Source organism: Apus apus, chromosome 23 (genome assembly GCF_020740795.1).
Source record: "Apus apus isolate bApuApu2 chromosome 23, bApuApu2.pri.cur, whole genome shotgun sequence".
Lineage (NCBI taxonomy): Eukaryota > Metazoa > Chordata > Aves > Apodiformes > Apodidae > Apus > Apus apus.
This window is the reverse complement of record NC_067304.1, coordinates 5,419,732-5,440,707: the sequence shown is the minus strand read 5'-3', so window position 1 is coordinate 5,440,707 and position 20,976 is coordinate 5,419,732. Positions and strand designations below refer to the sequence as shown.

Sequence of the window (20,976 nt, the reverse complement as noted above, 5' to 3'; positions counted from 1 at the left end):
CTTTTGAGGTTTTCTACAATTCTTCTCCTAGCTGTGTGTCCTAGGAACATCAAAAGCTGCCCAGGGGGTCACCAACATCCACTCAGGGGGCTGTGCTTGCTCTCCCTGCTCAGTGCGGGTCTGGGGGTGGAGGTGCAGCCGATCTCCACTTCAGCAGCTGGAGGGGCTGCTCTGGGGACCAAGGCAGCACAGCTGAATCCCGGGTCAGCAGCTGGGATGGGTAACAGTTCCAAAAGCCATGGATGGATGCCCAGTCCCACGACTCATCCCTGGCTAAGGACCCTGCTCCCTGTTCCTGGGCACCCGCCAGTCCCAGCATCTGTCCTGGCGCTCCTGTCCAGCTCTGCCTGGTGGCAAAGGGCTCCTCGAACACTTTGCTGCTCTGGAAAACAATCATGTTTCTGAGTGAGACCAGAGTGCCAGGAAGAGTTGACAGCCTCTTCAGATGACCTTTCTGGGGGCAACGTGCTTAGCTTATGACTGAGACTGAAAACCTCTCCCTGCTCCTGGCAGTGCGTTGGGAGGGAGATGTGCAGCCCCAGAGCATGAAACCCAGGGGTGCAGAGGAATGTTCATTACCAACAAGAGATGGGATCTGTGTGTGTGTGTGCAGACCTTGGGCTAGGAAAAGGTGATCCATGGGCCAGTATTACCAGTGGTTTTTAGAAACTGTGTTTTTTAGAAATTGCTGAATATTCCTGGTATCTTTGCAGGGTTACTTTTGTGCCCTTCCCTGAATAATCCCCCCCCCCCCCTTTTTTTTTTTTTCCCAGCTGAAGCAATTCTTAGCTGTAGTAAGACTATGAAAAATGGCATATTGTCTGCACCTTGAATTTCTGAAACAAGTTCAGCACAGACTTGTTGGCAATTGTGGTTTTGACAGTAACAAGAAACTCTGTAACTCAGGATTTGGAGACTTCTGCTCTTCTGCCCTTGCACTTAATGAAAACAGAGTTTGCTTTAGGAAGAAGAAAAAAAAAAACAAAACACATTTCTGAGTTAATTTCAGCTCAGTTCAATCCAAGGGATACAGAGGCAGGAACCAAAGTTCACATTTATGAGAAAATCAGAGGAGGGGAAAGAATAAGGTGCATTAGGGAAAGAAAAATCCTTTTCATTTTCCAAGAAGGTATTATGAACAGTACAGAGAAAAAAAAATACTTGACAAGGTTCTTCTAAAGAGGAAGAATAGCATAAAGTGCTGCTTAAATTCCCATTGATCTTTCACTCAGCTTCCCATATACATGTGGGTTTAACTATTTGATATTTCCTTTCACTGTCATAGGTAATAACTGAGTGGAAACAATCTTTCTAAATAACTGCCTATGATTCTTCTATTGTAGTGATTAGTGCTGAATAATTATTAGCTCTGCTGAATCCTGCATGGATGGATGTGATGCGGGTAACGAGGAGCTGTCAGCTGCTGGCACCCGGTGCCTATAGATGGTGCCTATAGATGGTGCTCTTCCCCTCGCACAGCTTCAGCAGCTGCTCCCAGGCAGTCCTAGCTGGGGATCTGAAGCCTGGACTGTGCTTTCCTGAACTAAAAATCAGGGATATGTTTCCTGCTTTAGGAATTAGGGAAGAGCAAGAGCTGTTTAATCACCCTGGGAATGGCAATTGCCGAGCAAACGCTGACCTTGGGTCCTGCTGCATCTGCAGGCACTGAGCTGTGCCAGAGGGAATGCATGAAGCCACCTTATCCAGGGCTTCCAGCCTTCCTCCCTGAGGGGGAGGATTTCAAGGCTCGTGGCTTCACGCGGCTCTAATAGATTCATGACCCCCGTGCTCTAAAGCAAGGGGGTTTATCAAAGATGAGAACAGAGAGGACTCGTGAGCACACAGCCTAGAAGCAGAGAGGGATCTTTCCCTGGTACCTTCCATGACCAGCTGCTTCCAGGCTTCTTGGTCACCTGCAGCCCAGATCCTGCCCTGCAGGAAAGGTCCTTGCTGCAGCTCCCTGTGTCAGAGGGAACAGGGACGAGCAGTTGTGTGCCGGGAGTCTGAAGGTGGCTTCACAGCTGATCTTCCCAGCTTGGCTTGTTGAGCTCCTGGTTTGCTCCACAGCTCAGAGCTCTGGGGTCTGAGGGGCTCTGCCCACCCTGGCACTGCCCAGGGTTTCATGGGCAAAGCCATGGGTGGGTATGTTGGTGACCCTGCTGCTGAGGATGTGTCCTAGGGGGGTCCCTGAACCCTTTCTGTCCCCCAGTGTCAGGCACTCAGATGCACACGCCGTGGGGAGTGTCAGGTGTGAGCTAATATTTGCACTCCTGGTTATTTGGTTTGTCTCCGTGGGGATGCTGGGTGTGCATAAGTATGGATGTGTGCAGGGGGGTGTGGGCACAGGAGTGTGCACTGATGTGTACGTGCATCTCCAGGCATTTGTCACTATATGTATTTGATTGAATTAGAGGCAGGTCCTTTCTTCTCCCAACTTTGGTTCTAAGGCTTATTCCTGTCACCTTTTTCATGACCAGGTGAATGCAAACATCCTCATGGATTTCCCCAGTGGTTGTTTCAACAAAGAGCTTGCTAATATTTAAAGCACACAGACAGCTCCTTAGCCCAGCAGCACATCCATCACCTGAGCAAGCCCAGGTGAATCTCCACCTGTTTTGTTTCACTCCCCACATGCTGGACCAGCCCTTCAGCTCCCATGCTCCAAGCAGGAGCTGCTCTGCAAGACTCAGGGCTGCCCCCCAGCTGAGCCATCTGCTAATTAGTTTGAGACAGACTCTCCGTACAGGTACATAATTGACCATCAATAAATAATAAACAGAATAAAGGATGCACAGTCCTGCAAAGAGGAGAGAAATGGCTGTTGAGGCACCCTGACCTGCCTTGCATGGCTTTCTGCAAAAGGAGAAATTGCATTAGTGGGATGTGCATTTACCTAAGGATGATGTTGGGAGCAGGAGTTAGTGCCATTTGCTGTGAGTTCATGACACAGTAAATTTATTTGGGACAGAACAGCAAAAGAGAGAAGCTGGCTGAGGAACCAATGCTGCCATCCACTGAATGGCTTCTGTTTCCTCTCCTGAGCTAGACACCTGCAACCCATGTGTGGTTCCAAGATGTCAAAATCCCCCACTCCAGAGCTTCCAGAGACGTCCGGGAGACCTTTTGCATGTGATGTGTAGGGAGGTACATCCGTGCTGCACTGGTGGTTGCACAGGCACTAGGGGAAAGGAAATCCTTTGCTGAAGGATGGTAAATGTGGGGAGGATGGGGAGAAACACAGGGAAGTTAACCTGTCATTTTCTCCATGGAGAGGGGGCTGTGCAGGCTCTGGTTTACAGCCCTCCCAGGAGGGGGGAAAGTGTGGGGTCTGGAGCTGCACAGTGGGATGCAAAGGCATTCCCTGCTGGACACGGGAGGCTCCTGCACACAGGGCAAACAGCAAAACTAACAGGCATCGTGTCTTCCCCTCCAGAACTGCTCTTGCATCCTGCTGATGTGCACCCAGCATCAGGAGCTGAACCAGGGGAAGACACAGCCAGGCCAGGTCTGTGCTGACAGCAGTGGAGGTGAGAGGGGCTGGAGGGGAACTGCCCAGTGTGCTGCTTCCCAGAAGTAGAATAGGTTGGTTTAGTCGCTTAGGTTTTTTAGGGAAGAGGTTATAAATTTCTCTTGCAAATATTCCAGTATGTAATAGATAAATTGTCAAAAATTTCTTGGTGACAAGGAATGGAAAACAGCAGTCCATCATGTTACTGCTTTTCTCCAACACTTGCTTGCCTCAGAATTTCTCCCATGGTGTCTTGATGGGGCAGGCTTAGCTGGACCATGATGCTTATGGGTTTTTGGAGCAGCGTGGCCGTGCTGCCCTTCCACAGCCCTGCTGCTGGCTTTGCCTCCCTGTCTGCAGGCATCCCCAAGCCCCTGGAGGGCAGCGCAGATAACTGGTGTGGCTCCGGAGTGGCTGAAGATGCTCCTCACTTTGGGTGCCCTACAGCTTCCAGGTATTTTTCACACACTTGTGCAGGGCCAGCAGGAGAGGCCGGGTAGTGGCCCTGTCGCGAGCCACTTGATCCCAAGAAGGGAACCCCGGGTTCTCAGCAGTGGGGTCCCTGTCCCCCCTGGCTGTGGCTGCTGTGGTTGGCAGTCCAGGAGGTGTGAGAGTTGGTGGCTTCAGGGGCTCTGTGGCACATGTACAGCTTCTGCTGCGCTGGAGGTGACATGGCCTTGGCAGAAAACCGCCTGGTCAATTCCATTGCGTAGATGGGGAAACTGAGGAATAGGAAGCCTGAGCATCACTTTAAGCACCGCTCTCCCCACCGGAGCTGGGCGCGGGGGGGTGGGAGCTGGGAACAGAGCCCAGCTGCCTCCATTCCCCTCCCTCCCGCAGCTGATGGGAATCTCAAACCCAAGAGATGAGGGACAGCTGAGTTGAGGGAACCTTCTAGAGAGCACAGGTGAGGGAGCTTTAGCTCCGTTGCCGCTCGACCCCGGCGTGCCGGCTCCCGGGAACGCGCAGCTCCCGAGGCAGCCCCGCTCCGCTGTCGGGCTTTGTGTGGCCGCGGTTCGGAGCGGGGGTGACGCTCCCCCGCCCCGCTGCTCCCCGCTCCCCGGCTGGGGAAGGGTTAACCGCGGGGGCGGGCGGGGAGCGCGCCCGGGCGCGGGGCTCGGCGGGGAGCGCGCCCGGGCTGGGCGGCGGGGCCGGGACGGGCCGAGAGAGCCGGAGCTCGGCACCGCACTCGGGCAGGGGCTGCGGAGGCATGAGGGAACGGCGGAGCTGAGCCGAGCCGAGCAGAGCCGGGGGAGGCTGAGGGGCTGCGGGAAGGCGGAGCGGCTGCGGGCCCTGGATTTCCATGGTGTCGGGAGCCGTGTGGATTACCCCGCCGTGAGCCGCGGAACCGGCACCCCCAGGAGACGGGCGGCACCGGAGCTGCGAGGGCTGGTGAGTGACCGAGCCCGGCGAGGGGCTCCTGCCGCCGGGCAGCGCTGGGGATGCGGGGTATCCCGGCCTGGGCGCTCCCCGGCGCTGCGGGCTGGCCCGGGCTCGGGGCTCCCCTGCGCATCCCCGCCGCCGCGGTCCGGGGCTGCGGCCGGGAAGGGGCAGGGGGGGTCTGGGCTTGTCCCCCCGTGCCGAGCGCGGCAGCCGGGGCTGCGGAGCGGGGGCTGCGCTCGGTGGCACCGGCCCTGCCGCGGCGCCGGGACCGACCCTGCTCGGGGAAGCGGCAGCGCGGGCAGCGCATCCAGGGACGCTGCCTGCAGAGGGGAATCGGGAAATCTCTGACCCTCCCAATCCCCGGGCATCTACATCCCCCTTCGCGGTCCGTTCTGCGTGCGTACACGTTATACGGAAATGTATTTTCCCGTTAATTCCGTTGCCGTTTGCTGCCCTCCCTCACGCTCTGGGGCAGTCCCTGCACCAGAATAAACTCTTCGTGAAAAGTTACCGGTGCCAAGGAGCGGCGTTTTGAAAACACCTTTGAATCTTGGAAAAAAAAAAAAAAAAAGCGCCCTTTAACACTTCCCTAAATCCTTGCAAGACCCTTTTTGAAAGGTGGTGAGGGAAGGCAAATGCACTTGTGCACCCTTCAGAGCAACCCTAACTTCTGTGTGATGGTCCAGGTCTTCTCTAGCCCCGTAGCTCTTTGGATTGATTGCAGCTGCTCTGTGCAAGGACTGGGGGATGCCACGTTGTCCTCCCTTGCTGTGACCTGTGTTTAACCTGGCACGGTCAGGTTAACCTGGCTTTGTCTCCATTCAGGCTATGGCAAATACTTTCATGTTCCTGGAGGTGAAGTGAATGGTGTTCAATTAATCTGTGTTCTAAGGAGTATCAGAAAGTCAATAGGTTAATATTAAGTGAGGTGAATAGTAAGTGGTAGAGGAAAAGAACTGTACGTCTGTGACCTACAGTTCAAGACACTGGCTTGGAGGGAAGAGAATGTGAAGTTAGCAGAGCACCATGATGTAAAAACCTACTGCTGGCAGGGTTTCCCTGATATCTGCTGGGCACTTGATGCTTCACTGGTGGCTTGAATGTGCTTAAGAGATTTCAGCTGACTTGGGGAGATGGTCTTGTCTTTCCTTCTCTGGGTGGCTTCATTGATACGATGTTTCCAAGTTAAATCAAATGACCCACTTACCAGCTGAAAGAAAGATGCCTCAGAAGAAATCTGTTCTACCTTCAGAACAGATGTTTAGCCTTTTTCCTTTAACACCAAGGTGTTAGATCCTTTAAATGTGACTTTTTTTTTTTTGTCTTTATGGCTGTCCTTTTGCCATTTGTGGTCATTTTGGGGACCCTTACAGCTTAAATGTGATATTTTGGGGTTGTGCAGGGAACCAGATAACACAGCTTTGACTTAAGAAACTTGGTGCAAGCAATGAGTGATGTGAATGTACAAAGGCTGCTGTGAAATGGCATATCTACAAACCACTCATCTTTCCCAGCTCTTCTAACCATCTCCACAGTGCTTATAACCCAATTTGTTCTTCATTGTTTTTATAGTGTTATTTGATGTAATTAATTGCGGAGTTTCCCCCTGGCTTATAACAAGTTTGTGTGGTGGAAACAGGTAACAGATGCTGCATAAGATCTGCACACAATCCACCAATACGATAGAAACAGCTTTTCCTGGTGCTCTCACCATGCTCAGCCTTGTTCTTCATGTTAACTCTGAGCTTCCCCTGCCTTGCAGCAGAAGGGAACTTCAGCTGGTTGAAAAAGGGAAAACGTAGATCCAGGCTGGCTGAGAGAGCCTGCAGAAGAGGTGACTGCTGCTGCCCCGTGCTCTTTAACTCTCTTCAGCAAATTGCATTAGTATGTGACAAATTGGCTTGCAAAGCAGCTAAATGGAAATGGCATTTGGAGCAGTTTGCTGTTCAGACCCTGTGGTGTCTTGGGGAAACGTGATTTGTGGTATCTTCCTGAGATCTCTAATTTAACTACTGCTACACGGCTTTCCAGAACTTCCTTCATGAACTCTTGTTGCAGCTAAATGTAGGAGTCTACAGCAAGTCTTCCAGTAACTGCCTAAAAGCTAGGGCAGGTGTGGGTGCAGCCTGCTTGTGCTGTGGGCAGCTGATGTGAAGAATTGGACTGGGACAGAAAGCAAAAGGCAAAATGCAGAAATGATGTGGGACTTGTGGCAGGAAGGCTTAAGGTAGAAAGCTGTGCTTGCTGTTTGTGTCAGTGTGATGCTTTCCTGGGGGAGCTGGGCTGTGTCTCAGAAGTACCTTTGTTCAGGAGAGGTTGGTTTGGTGGCTCTCAGAGGAGCAGGCTGGGCTGTGTGGCAACAGGGAAGTGTCCACCTGCCTCTCATCCTGCTTCTCTGAGCACACACGCATCTGTTTGAATGTAGCAGTGATCAAGCTGTTTTAATTGGCCCCTCTGCAGTTTGAACAATAAATATGTAATGGGGGAGTGTGCCCCCCTCTCTGCCTGGCTTTGAGGCTGTCATTTTTGACGGGGAAGCCTGTGCTGCCTGCTCATCTTGTCCCTGCTCGCTCGGGTGCTGCTCCCGCTCCAGCCCATCTCTTACCACGTGTGAAAACTGTGCTCCCCCATCTCTGTTTGGCATCCTTAAAAAGAAGAAAAAGATGAACCTGAACAGGCAGTGCTCCTGAGACAGGCCCCTTCACATTTCTAAACACTCTTGATTATTCAGCTAATCTTTATTTCATGGGCCTGTTACAAGAAACACAAACGGGGGAGAAAGTAGAAGGCGGTGACACATTTAAAATACACAAGAAAAGTGCTGGCAGGAATATAATCGTTCTTATTCCAGCAATATGAAATATTTATGGGCCTAAGTTGTGGCAAGATTCTCTGCCCCGCTCCCACCTAACTCTTTCTGAAATGTTTTTCCTGGTGAAATGGTAACGGGGGGAGGGTGCTGGCTGTGGTGCCAGCAGAGCCCTGTCCTCCCAGCTGCCCGCAGGGCAGGGTGTCCAGCTGGGCAGGGTGTCTGTCTGTCCATGCAGCAGGGCTGGGAGGAGCTGGCCAAGCTGCCCCACTCACACGGGGAGCAGAGCCTTGTGTTACAGTCTGTTAACTCCAAATAATTCAGGAGTGTCTTCTTGGTGAGCCTGTGAAAAGCTCCCGAGTTTTGTAGGAGCCCGCTGCTCCCCCAGGGCATTCTGCTATTAATTCATTAGATCTGAGGGTTTTTTCTCTCTTCCCCTTCTTTTCTTTTCTTCCCCTCCCCGCGCCGCCCTCCACCCCTCCCCCCCCCCCCCCCCCCCCCCCCGGCAATTCAAACAGTGATGAATGGACAAAAATCCCTCAAGGGAAACATTTTTTCACTTAGTTACAAAGATTTCATGGCTAATTAGAGTAAATGTGGGTTTTAGAGTGTTAATCTCTTAACCAGCTTGGCTAGGAGGCCACCACAACAGCAAAGGGGGAGGGCAAGGGAGAACCGAGGGGGGGGAAAAAGGTGCTACCAAGTCCTCCCCGGGTTGAGCCACAAACACCGATAGCTGGATCTGATGTGTCTTTAACACCAAGAGCATCCCACGTGTGGCGTCCTCAGCTCTGCTCATTGGGTGCCCACCTTCCCTCTCAGGGCAGGGCTTGGCTGTGCAAGACTTGAAGGTGTTTTGGTCTGAGGAGGCCACTGGCTCTTTGTCTGCAAAACTGGTGCAAGAAGGAGCCTCCGGGGTGAAAAGCAAAGTGGGAACAAAAGCAGAATTGAGGGCAGAGTGCTGTCCTTGGGCAGCAGAGGCAGCTGCCCGGGGCTGCTGTTCACATTCTTTCTCTGCAGTGAAAATATATGTATTTACTGGGTGGTTCATTGCCAGCCAGGGAGATGGGCTGTGGGGGCCCTGTGGGTGCTTCAGGCAGCCCCCACGTGCTGCTGCACCAGCCTGGCTGTGGCTGTGATGCCTTCAGCTCTCTTTTGGCAGCAAGTGCCCAGGCTTGGTGATGAAGCGTGTGGTCCAGGTGACACCGTATTGTTAGAGATGGATGTTTTGCTGGTTAAAGTGATCTCCCTTTGCTGCCATGAAGAGGATTTTTGCTTCGTGTCTGCTGTCGTCTTCATCTGGTCTTTGCAGTCTGCACCACCTTCCTGGCATCTGCCTTTCCAGCTTGGTTTTGGCTTTGCCCTGGATGGCTCTGGCAAAGTGGAAGAAGTGGTGGGTGAGCCAGATACCCACCGCAGCCCAGTGCCCCGGGCAGAGGGGTCGGCTGGTGCAGAGAGCGCTCGGGAGGAGACGGGAGTGGGATGTGGGCCTGAAATTCCTCTTCATCCCACTAGAGGGGATCCTCTGGATCAGGCTGCTGGAGCCGGACTGAAAAATGAGCATAAAAGCAGCGCCTGGTGAAGCTGCACCGAGATGCAGCCTCTGGCTGGGGTGTGAACCTGGGGCTTCTGGAGAGGGACCACAGGTGATGGGGGCTGCACGTCCCACCCGGTGCTTTGCTGAGCATTTGGGGGTGGGGACAGGGGGATTTTAATGTTTCATCCTGGTACAGGCAGGCTGGCTGTGGCAGCCTTTCCCTGCTCCTTTCCCAGCAAAGCAGGGCTCCCCAGCATGGCTGGCGACCCCTCTGCTCCCTCTGGTCTGAGCCCAAGTGCTGGGAGCTGCCGGGATGGGGGTGAGGCTGCTCTAGCAGGACTTCCCCAAGAAAGCACAAGTTTACCAAACACACAAGTGCAACATATGTCAGTGATGTACCTAATCTGCTGTGTGTTCTGCTCCGCTGGCTTTTGAGCCTGAATTATGCTCCATCTGTGCATTTCAGAGGGCCCCAGTGATGCCATCAGCCTGGCCTTGGCTGCTGGCATCCCGAGTGCTGCGTGGTGGGGGGCTGCTGGGGACAGGGTGCTGGGAAAGAGGTGCCCTCCCCTTATCGGGTAGAGCCCATCTCATGTTTCTCACCCTAATCTCTGCTTCTGTTTGAGCGAAATCAAACTGGGAGGTGGTGATGGGGGAGCAATGAAAAGCAAGATAAATGTATCATATTATAAAAATTTAATCCTGCTTTGCTTTGACTAAAATTACGTTCAGAGCAGGAGATAAAAGGCATCAGGGTCATTTTGTAAAAAAAAAAAATAAAATAAAGAAGTCTAGATCATCTCCAAAGGGAGTGATAGTGAGCCTGGGAGAGCCCTGCCTGCCCAGCCCCATCAGGCTGCCTGGGCAGTGCTCTGGGCAGGGTGACAAGCTTGGTACCTTCTCAGCACTTGGCAGAAGAGATGGTTAGTCCAAGAAGCAGGCCCACTGGGGAAATGTTGTTACCAGCTGATGTGTTTCTGTTACCACACTGAAGTGTGGGCCTTGTCTGAGTCCTTGAAATCGTAGTGTGGTGGGATGGGCCCCTTGTGTGCTGGGCTCCTGGCTGGGGAGCTCCTGAGGCACAGGGACCTGCAGGGGCTTTCTGGCCCTTCTGAGGTCCTGCCTTCCCCAGCCATTCCCTCTGCTCCTCCATGCAGTAGGGAGCAGAAGGCAGTGATGGCAGGGACAGCCCAGAGTCCAGCCCCAGCTGCCTGTGGTTCCAGGGGGTTCTGATGGAGGGCTCCAGCCTCAGCCAGGCCCCAGCACTCTGGAGCCAGTTGCGTGTTGTGCTTGGTGTGACAGTGGCTTCCCAGGCAGGAATGTCCCTCACAGCCCTTTTCCTGCTTCGGCACCACTTCCCCACTTCATAAAAGTGAAAGGTGATGTCTGAGTAAATATTACACTGACCTCTCACCTCGCCTCCTCCCACCACTGCTGCTGCTCCTTTCTCCGGGCTCATTAACGGAGCTGCCGGCTGAGCCGGGCTGTGCCGGGGGGACTGGGAGCTGGGCAGGGGCTGGGAGCTGGAGCACGATCCCAGTGCCTGGTGGCTGGGAGCTGGATGGGAAGGGCAGCCTCCTTTCTGGCTGCTGCTGAGGCTGCCTCCCAAGCGCGGTAAGTGGGTGTTGGATCAGCCTTTGCTCAGGCTCTCCCAGTGGGTGCTGGTGCCATGGAGTTCTGTAGCTGGGCTGTGACGTGGAGGGGCTGGAGGGTTCCCTGGGGCTGGGCCAGTGGCTCCTGCCTGCTGTGGCCTCGACTCGGGCATGGGCATCAGCAATGGGAGTGCTGGGATGTGTGCAGGGAAGCCCTTTGGATGCACAGGCAAATCTTGCTCCATTTTCCCAGTAAAGGGATGGCTGGATGGGACAGTGATGGCCCATGGAGAGACCGTTCCCTGCATATATCAGGGAAGGAAGGTGAGGGACATGGTTTACTTTGCTTTCAGCTCCTGGCTGGCTCTTAACAGAATTTGAAAAACAGCAGTTTAAATTCCTGCAGCAGCTCAGTGTCAGTTTCCTTGTCCTATGTCTCGGGAAGCCACACAGCACCGGGGAAAACAGGAAAGCTCTGGGGCAGCGCTGGGCTGCTGTGCCTTGGCTCTGCCGCCCGTGACGCGCCCCGGGAAGGAAGCGGATCCACCGCGGCTGGGCCGGGAGCCGCCGTCAGACCCTGACTCAGCGTGGAACAAGTTCCTCGTGTTATTTCCAGGCACAGTCAGCCTGGGAACAAGTGCTTCCCAGGCAGATTTATGTGTAGTTTTTCCTTTGTGGCAGTTTCGTGTCATCCTAGGAGAGCTTGGAGTGATCCCTCGTGAGCTGCAGGAAAACGAGTGTCCGGCGAGAGAAGGGCAGAAACCTGGAGACGTGCAGGGGGTTTCCTTGGTGTTCACCATTAGCACCACTTTGGCTTGGTAACCTGGGAATGAGCTTCCAAAAAGTGAGTTTGAGCTTCAGTGTTTTGAGATTAATTTTAGAGCTTAACAGAGGCTTTGCATTCTTCTTCTTGTCTTCCTAATTGCTGAGCTTTCAGAGTTTGCCTTGTCAAGATTTTTCGTTTTTATAGCCCAAACTGGCTGGTTTTCACCCGAGGAGTGGAAGCTGAGGTTTTCTGGGTTCTGGGAATCGACTGTTGAAAAGCAGGTGCTGTGATGAGTGTGTGTGTCTGTAGCAGTGTTAAAACCTCCCAAGTCGTGTTACTGAAATGGGTGATTTCCCACTTCTCTGAGGATATCACAAAAGCAGCAGGGAGGGCAGCAGGCCCTGGCGGGCTGCTTGCTTGCCCAGGTAGCCAAATCTGAGGGATTCATGTGTAGCTGGTTCATGTGAAGAGCTTTTGTTCCCTGGGGCTGGGTGGATTTATTGATGTCAGAGAAGAGAAATGGTAAGTTGGCTGCTTAACAGGGATGTTACAGTTCAACTCCATAAAGCACACAGGCTGTCTCCTTCACTCATTCATTTGCCAAGTCCCCAAAAAGTCACAGTGACAGGAGCAGAGGATGGAGCACTGGCCTCATGATCGTATTTCCTGCCTTTGCTGGTTTATGTCACAGCCTGTAATGTTATTTAAACAACAGAAAGCTTGTGAATTTCCGTTTTTATTTGTAATAGAAGTGCAAAGAGGTGGGGTGGGGAGGAAAAGGGAGCATGGCTGGACATTTCCGAACTGGCAAAATTATTCTTGTGCAGAATATGTGCTATCTCATGGGTTTAAAATCTGTGCTGAGGCTAAAACATGGGAGCTGCAGCCCTCCTGGGTGTTGCAGGGAGCTGAGCATGGTGGGGTGCTGCAGCTCTGACTGCAGGGCAGGAGCACGATGAGGTCCCAGCAGCAAACCCTCACCTCAGGGGTTAATTTCTGCTGCTGGTTCATTCCTTGCTGGATACTCTGTGTGCCTCAGGGGACAGCTGGGTGTGACTCTGCGTGCTCAAAGCATCTTGGTTATCCTGGGCTTTGGTGAGGAGTGACTTTGGGGATGCCCTAGTTGCCTGGTTTGGCAACATTCACCTGGTCACAGGAGAGTGCTGAGCTGTCAGTGTACGTGCATGCAAACTTTACCTGTAGGACTGCAGGCCCCCAAACATTTATTCTGCTGTTCTTATTTTATTTAGTGTTGATGCTAAGGCACTAGTGAAAATGAAGGTGTATAAACCCCTTCTTTTGTGTTTGTCCTAAACCTTCTAAGCATTCTGACCTTTGTCTGCCCGTCTCTATTTCCAAATCAATTTAACATTATGGAGGCATCATCTGTTGTGTTACAGAGGCTGGAAGGGCCAGATGAAAACCATCCCCAGTAAGCAATCCATTTGGCTGAGACACGACGCAGCAGCAAAAGGTTCACTGCAGGCTATTTCTCTCCTAGCTGTTACAAAGTTTTCTCTGCAGTTGGGCAAGGAGTTAATTGCAGTGGAAGTGATGAGCCCTCCTCTGATCAGTGGGCTGTGGTGGTTTGGCTCAGCTGGCAGATGAGGCTCCTTATGGAGCAGGAATTGTGTTAGAGGCTCGTTTGGCAGTGAATTTGTCTTTAGAATCTCATGGCAACCAAGGAGTGTGGGCAAGCACTCTGGAGTTCACTGGAAGAAAGAGGCAGGAGCCCCTTTGCTTGTCCGCAGGGCTATAATAAGGTGCTGGTACAAGTTCTTGTGTAACTTGTCTTTTCAAGGCATAAATTGTGTGACGGGGGCAAATCTGTTCCACTGGTTCCACCAAGTAAACCTTCTGACTTGGAGATGGTTCTTTTAAAGACTTCCAAGGATGTTGTGTAACTTGTTTAAAAAAAATAATATAAAATAAAAATAAGCCCTGCCCAGAATACTGGGTCACTGGGAGGCTTCACCTCTGGAGTGACAAGTTGGGTGGGACAGGACTGACTTTGGAGACAGAGTTTTTCACTTCTGAGTGTGAATTCAGCAATATGGTTTTTAACCATCCACTTCCTTATAGACTTGCATGAAATGAGCTGTGTGTCAATCCTATTTGTGATATGAGATCTAATTTACTTTTACCAGGACAAGTGATTTTTGGCAGTCCAGTTGAAGGTCCAGCTGCTCTTAAAATTTTCTAGGCTTGCCAGCCTAAAATTCATACTTTGAAGAGTCAGTATCAGGGAGGATTTAGAAAACATGGCAACACTCTTGAAGTTTCCAAGCTTTAAGCTGGGGAGCAGGTTGAAGACAGTGGCTGGTGAGAGAAAAGCCCTGCACTGCTGCAGTGGAGCAGGTCAGGTGTCCCTGGGCATGAGTCCTGCTGCCCTTGAAGTGACCTGCAAAGACCTATTGAAAACCAAACAATTCTGGCTTAATTTTCTTCCAAGATTTAAAAAAGAAACAAACACTACAGTGTTTTTCTTACAAACAGTGCAGATTTTAACTTGAGAAAAAGCAAAATATTGACTCATTTGTTCATCCCTGACAAGTCCTGTTACAGTCTCTGCAAATTTCCATTGTACACATGGCACTTTGCCAGATTATCTGCTTTACCCATCTTGTTACTGAAGAGGATATAACATTAATTTCCTTGTCATTTAGTTTTTCTGATGTATGAGGGGTGTTCTGGTTAACAGTGTCACAAATCTGAATGTAAATCAGTTTGGCTTTGCTTTAGACCTCTCAGAATATGATGGAAGCAGCTCTGATATGGTCCTGCAACCAATTTTCCTCAGAGTTGCATGGAAAATAAAATTTGGGTGTGGAGAGAGTTTCTTTTTCACCAAGCATCTCAACCCTGTTGTTTCAGTGTAAGTTCTGCAGCCCTTGGGCTGTATGTAGCTCAGATCATTGAGTTTTGCCTTGGTTTTGACCCTAATAAATTTATTATGATGAATTTAATACAAATGTAGATCTGGAAACAGATGTGTGGTTGTAAAGGAGGTACTTATGAAATTGGACCAGCTGAAAACATCCCTGTGACCTGCACTGGTTCTCACATGCTGCTTTGCTGTGTTTTGTAGAGCAAACTCTTTGTGGCTGCAGCCTTCCCTTGATGCAGGAAGTCCTGCAACAAATTCAGCTGTAGCTTCTCTCCCTCCTAGATGCTCTGTGTGTTTTATGGAGTCAAGGAAATGTAATTATTGATTCTTAATCCACCATCCCCTTGGTGGCACAGCTGCTCAGGATAGTGAGGAGGTGTCAATCCTTGTGGATCATGGATGCTGGTCCATGCTTGGGTATCCTCAGTGCCTCAGGAGGTGGGACTGGCAGGGATGGGGACCACTGCTGTCTTGGAGTGGGATTGGGGCCAGGGTGAGATGGCTTCCACTGAGAAGTGTTGAATTAAAGAGTGTGTGAGGAGCTCTTCAAGCAGGCAGGCTCACTGCATTCCTGTGAAATATGGCCTTGCAAGTCCTTGAAGGATTTATTGTTTTCCGGGCACTGCTGGATCCAGCCCGATAGGCTGGATATAGGAAGGAAATGACTCAGTTGCTCTACAGACAAGTGCAGCTTTGAAATTCAAAGTGGCAGGAGACAGCTGAGAGGCTCCAACTGATTCCCATCGGGAGCTGGGTCCCTGTGGGTTCGTTACTGTGTGCACAGCTCTCGGGGATTGCAGCCAGGATGGGGCAGTGGGAGGGAGGAGACTCTGCTGGGTCGTGCTGTGAACCAACCCATGCCACAAAACCCTTGCCATGAGGACACATGGGAGAACGGGTGACAGTGAGTGAGGCCAGAGGGCAGAGGGCTGCTGGCTCTGCTGCCTGGCCAGGCTGTGGTGGTGGGAGCAGCTGCTGGACTCCGTGCCCACCTGACCATTGCACGGGGGGCACAGCGCGGGGCAGGGCTTGCAGCACTCTAACAGCTTCCAGGTTTTCCAAGGCCTGTTTCCCACCCTCTGCAGGGTGGAGAAGCACAGTGACCCTCCTTGTGGATGAGCTGTGTGAAGAGTCTGGGCACCTTGGCTCCTGTGGTTCCTTTCCTCTTGCCCCCCTGTGTTTGCACCATGGGCTGAGCTGTGCTGGGATTTGCCACGGCAAGTGGAGAGATGCTGGTGGCTTTGTAAGATAAACTCAGGATTTTAGGATTTACTCCCCATCAATGTGTCCAGTCCTCCTTTAGCCTCATGTGATAGCTTCTGGTGGATGTCAGATGTGGATGTAAGCAGATGCTTTCTCCATCCTATCATCAGCTTGGTTGCAGAGAGAAGTTTCTAAATGACAGAAAGATCCTTAGCAAAGAAACAAGAGTTAGTGTTAAAAATAAAGAAAACAAGACAGCTTGTTTCATCTAAACAGAAGGGTTATTAAACAGGCTTGAATTAATCAGTGATCTGCCAGAGCTCTGAAATTGAAAAGCAGAGGAGCATGGAGCAGATGAGTGGGGAGAAGCCACTTTCTCGGGTAGACATTGATATCCAAGTCCTGTAGGAGAGGAGATTGTGATCAGTTGATGGTGAGATGGAGCTGAGGTGGCTCCAGGCTTTGGGGTTCTTGGCTAGAGCTCAGAGTACAAGGCAGGGGGCACCTGGCTGCCAGCACTGGGAGCCCCCCAGGTGCTGATGCATGAGACCCACTGGGATCCTGCCAGCATCCAACTGCTGTCCTGGTGGCTGCAGCTTTGGAATGGTCACTGCCTGGGGGAGCAGAGCGGGCAGGGAATGAAGATGCTTTTCTTTACATTTCCCAGGGCTTGGGCACCTTAAAACACTTTCAAAACCTTCATTGAGCACCACAGTGATGCACTGACAAGGGCAGGCAACCTGTGGAAAGGGGCTTTGAGAGGTAAAGGCACTTCATCTAGCTGATAAAGCTGGTGCTGATTGCAGTTCCTAGTGCATACTTCCACCAAGACAGGCCTGACAAGGGCTGGCTAATGGTCCCTAAAGGGTTCTTCAGTGCTGTGTAGCTCTCTCCTGCATCAGCCTGTTTCAGTTTTGTTATTAATTTGAGGGCTTGTGCAGTTGTGTTCTGCCTTTCCAAGTCCTTGTGATCCCACTGTTGTACCTGGGTGGTAATTTCCTCCACTTCTGCAGTGGGAATGTCATTGCTGTGAATGGCAGCTGCAATCTGGAGTGAAGCAGTGAGCCAATGGTCCTGGTCACCTACCAGAGATGAACCACTTCCTTTGTGTGTTCCTCTACTTCTGATCCTGATGGCTCCTGTCCCAAATAGTGCTGCACCATCTTTCCCTTCTGGTGCCATGGGGAAGGTCCAGTGACGGACAGCACCATGGCCTGTGGTCATGTAAGCTTGACCCTGTGGTTATTGTCGTAATCTGGAAAGATAATGCAGTTCTGGAGTGGTGTGGAGAATCAACCACTGAACACCTCTGGAACTGGGAAACGTACCTGAATGTGTGCACAGGCAGTGGTGTGCTCTTAATGTTTTAGTGTTGCTGGCTGAGTGAAATCTATAGCTGCACCGCTGGGGATTCAGCATCTCGGAACCTAACTTTAACAAATGTACAATTTCCTGGTTTACTTGGGTAGCAGCACTGTGGCTACTGTGTAAATACATCTGGCTGCCGTAGGGAGTGTTGGGATAACAAACACCACTCGCTGCACAGGGCTGGCACAGCCAAAGGATTTCTGTTTCAGGATTTCTGTTTAATGGAGTGGCTGGGGACCCATTTAATTTGGAGCTGGGGTTCTTCACTTGCCTGTGGTGCAGTTGGAGTGGGGCCAGGAGAAGCTGCTGCTTATTTTTCTCCTCCAGCTTGGTGGCCACTCTGTGATCTTCCCTCGTGCTGCTCTAATATTCCTGTGTAATGAACTGCCCCGGGATGTCACCGGGGAGGGCGCCCGGCTGCACCTGGGAGATAAAACTCCTGGCTTTGCCACTGGGACCTTTTGACTAGCCTTGGGCAAATCATTTAATCTGCTTGCTCCTAAAGTCACCATCCATTAAATTCTGTTTTGTTGGGAATAAAGTCCATGAATAATCAAACTATGTTCAGGTGCAGCAGTGAGGAGGAGTGGATAAACCTCAGTTCATCAGCACTGGGGTAAGAAACTTGAAAAAGCACTTTCTGAAGGATGTGCTGAACCTAGATTGCCTGGAGGGGTCATGGACTCTGTTTCTGAAGGTCCTTAAGAACAGTTTAGAGGCATATCTCATTATTAGAGCTGGTCCTTGCATCAGGAGTCTAGATTAGAGAAGCACAACTTTCTGGCCATGAATTTGTATTATTTAATGTTATCCAAAGCCCTTGACCTGTTTATGCAGGTTTGGATGAAATGGAAACTTTCTAAAACTTGAATAAACCAGCTATGAGACTTAATAAGTATTAAATTTTCCCTTTGTGTTATACACCAAGGTAACCAGGAGAACAAGGATCTGTTCTTCTCTGTGTTCCAGTACACGGTGGTGTCACCAGCCTTGGGTCTGTCCTCAGAGTGTGCATGGTGAATCAAGTCCTCTTTTCCCAGCACTTCTCTTGATGCCAGGTAATTTATAAGCTATTTTGCAGCAGTGTACTTGCAGCTCAATAGCTGCCAGCTGGGCTTTCTCGGGTAGCAGGTGTCAAGTATCAACACAGGGAAAGAAAAAGGTGTCTAATTTCTGCCACCTAGGTGTCCTAGGGTGATGAGGAATTTTTCTGAATGACTTTTGGGGTTGGTGGGTTAACTGTCTCCAGCTGCAATGCACAGCTGGGTGTAAGCCACACCAGAGCCACAGCTGCTGTCCTGCTTTAGATCTACCCAAGAAGCCAGTGATGATTTTGTCAGTGTTAAAGAAATGCCTCCTTGCTGCATTGTGGGGATGTTTCAGCATCCTTGAGGGGCAGAGGTAGCCATGCCTGTGTTTACTTGTCACCCCTGTCAAGGGACAGTAGTCCTGCTCTGCAGAAGAGTCTCTGATCAAAGAGCTCATGAACAGAGATTCTCCAAGAAGTGCTAAACCAGTCCCTTACATAGACTTTGCTACAGCACTTTATGCCTGGTAACTCCCTTCTGAGTTTTCTATTGACTGAACATCCAAGTGCCTGGCACATGAAAGCATTTTCCCCATGGGCTTCACAGTTGGAACAGCTGAGGTTGAGTAACAAGAATTGTCCAGGTCTATTCAGCAAGTCTGGGACAAAGTCAGGAGCAATGGCAGGGCAGGGTGCTGTGCTCTCCAGAATGCACTCGCAAAGATGGGGTTTACAGCAGGTCACTCCCTAGAATTTTGTGTTGCCCTTTATCCCAGACCTGTTGGGGTGTGTGTGTGTGTGTCTGGGTGTGTGTGCTCAAGAGGGGGATGGAGGGGAGAGGTGGCTTATGTGGTATGTGTTGTATAAACAAGGTCTGAAGTCTGGACAATATGAACAGATTTTGTGCATAATTTGTGCAATCGTGTTTGTTATCAGGGAAATGCCTTTTCATGGCTGGGTTTCGTTCTTCCCCTCCTCTTCCTTGTCCCAGGGCTGCAGGAAGCAATAATCACAATGCTGTATTTCGTGCTCTTAACTCTTTCTCAGAAAGCTGCCCAGGCTGTGAAATACCAGCCCTGTGCCTGAGCAGCTCTGGGGCCGCAGCTGCCGGTTCCTGCTGCCCGCGCAGCCCTGCGGGGCTGGGGAGGGCACTGCTGAGGGCAGCAAAGCTGCAGGAAGGGACAGAAATGTGGTTTTGCAGCCTGAAACCCAAAGGGTTCCGTGTTGCAGGCTGTGCTTTAGGAAAGGCTCAGTGTTCCTCATCCCTGTGGTTCAGTAACTCCTGCGGAAACCTTGGATCTGGTGCTGGGCACCTCGCTGATGCTTTGCACTTTGGTCTTGCTGTTAAGAGTCAAAATATTCTAAAAATCAACAAAGAAAAGGTGTGTCAAACTCCAAAGCAACGATTGAGCTGCCTGTGGCACCAGAGGTGGGTTTAAAACCCCCTGGTGCTGCTCCTCAGGCACCCTTGGTGCTGCTGCTGAGATGTGCAACAGGCACTGAGGCTCCCAGCAGCCCTGGGAAGATGCTGAGAACAGGGAAGGGACTTGTGTGTCAATCTGCAGACTTTTGTTGGGGAAGGTGGGATCCAGCAGTGGCCTGGCCAGGGAGGTAGGACTGAGACCCAGAGCTCTGATCTGGGCTGGAAAGGTCCCAGAGCTCAGAGGTGCTTAGATCAGATAGTCTGGCTCAGAGTTTTGTCTAATTAAAAAACAAAAAAGCCCAAATCCTATTACTTGCTATAAGGTCTTCCTCTGAAGCTGACAAATGTGTCCTGAATATCACTTCTTCAAAGGGGATAAATCACTACAGCAGCTTTAATGGTTGGAAAGGTTTCACAGAAAAATTCCCAGTGGGCTCTAGGAGGGAAGCAGACCTGGCACATGTTCTCTCTTGCTATTAAGAAATAGCCAAACTTGGGGCTTTTCCCCCTCGTTCCAGTTGGCAGAGATAAAATGGAGCCAATGCAAAGAGAAAGGGTCAGGCTGGTGCAAGGGTCAGGTTGTTCCAAATGGTTTGTTCTTGTATTTTAGTTTATACAGTGCAGCCTGCCCTTCTGGTGACCCTTTTGATAATTCTGGGGGATTTCTGGCAGCCTGGTGACCTGCAGGGGAGGTCAGCACTACAAGCCAGCCCCTCTGCCTGCTCCTGGCCTCACAGCCAAGAATCTTATTTAACTATAAAAACCAAAAAGGGCAGAATCCACCTCCAGCTTAGAAAGCAATCGTGGGCCCCTTGACCCCCTCCCTGCCAGCTCGGTCAGCTCTCATGAGGTTTCATTCTGTGAGGAAACTGCCCAAACCCGTGTGGCTTTAGGAGAAAAATCATAGTGGGTTTTATCACCTGCTCTACTCCTTGTTTGCAGGTGGTTGGGTTCCTGGTGGCCTTTGGGCTGGGAATGATGCAGGGACAGCCTGGGAAAAACATGTGGCACTGGGATGCTGAGAGCTGGGGCCAGAAAGGCAGAGATGGGGGTGCTGGAGTTTGTGCAGATGTTTTTTTCTGTGTCTTAGAGGTGCTGGGGCCATAGGGGCTCTGTCCTGCAGAGAGGTGGAGTGTCCCAGGAGCTGATGGAGTGAGGAGCTGTGAGGGCACAGCAGTGCTGGTGTGGGGCTGTGTATAAATCCCTGCTCATGAGACCAACCCTGCCCCCTAAAAAAGATAGCAGGACCGTGGTGCAGCTGCCGAAGGCTGACATCAAAATTGTTCCTTTGAGCCGTCATTTTCTACAGGAGAGTCTCTTTTTGTTTTTGCTTTAATTTTCCTTTTTAGCTTGCTTTTTTTGTATGCATAAAATACCATAATGACAAACTGTGGTGCCTGTGTGTGAGTGACAGCTGAAATAAGAGAAATAACTAATCGGGCCTCCTGAAGCCCTGTCACATGGAGATTAAAT

At 51.2% G+C, this 20,976-nt stretch overlaps 1 protein-coding gene across 5 annotated transcripts in view; it reads left to right on the top strand.

The window, feature by feature from the left end:
- Positions 1 to 20,976, top strand: part of PLXNA2 (plexin A2) — a 227,148-nt gene that overhangs the window by 68,336 nt on the left and 137,836 nt on the right. For 3 of the 5 annotated variants that reach the window (XM_051638830.1, XM_051638829.1, XM_051638826.1), the window contains exon 1: positions 4,724 to 4,900. The exons of 1 other annotated variant lie outside the window; for it this stretch is intronic. The gene's annotated coding sequence lies outside the window, so the exon portion shown is untranslated. Of the gene's footprint in view, positions 1 to 4,347; positions 4,416 to 4,723; positions 4,901 to 20,976 lie in introns of those variants that run through there. One more of the 5 variants, XM_051638827.1, reaches the window with a different exon arrangement.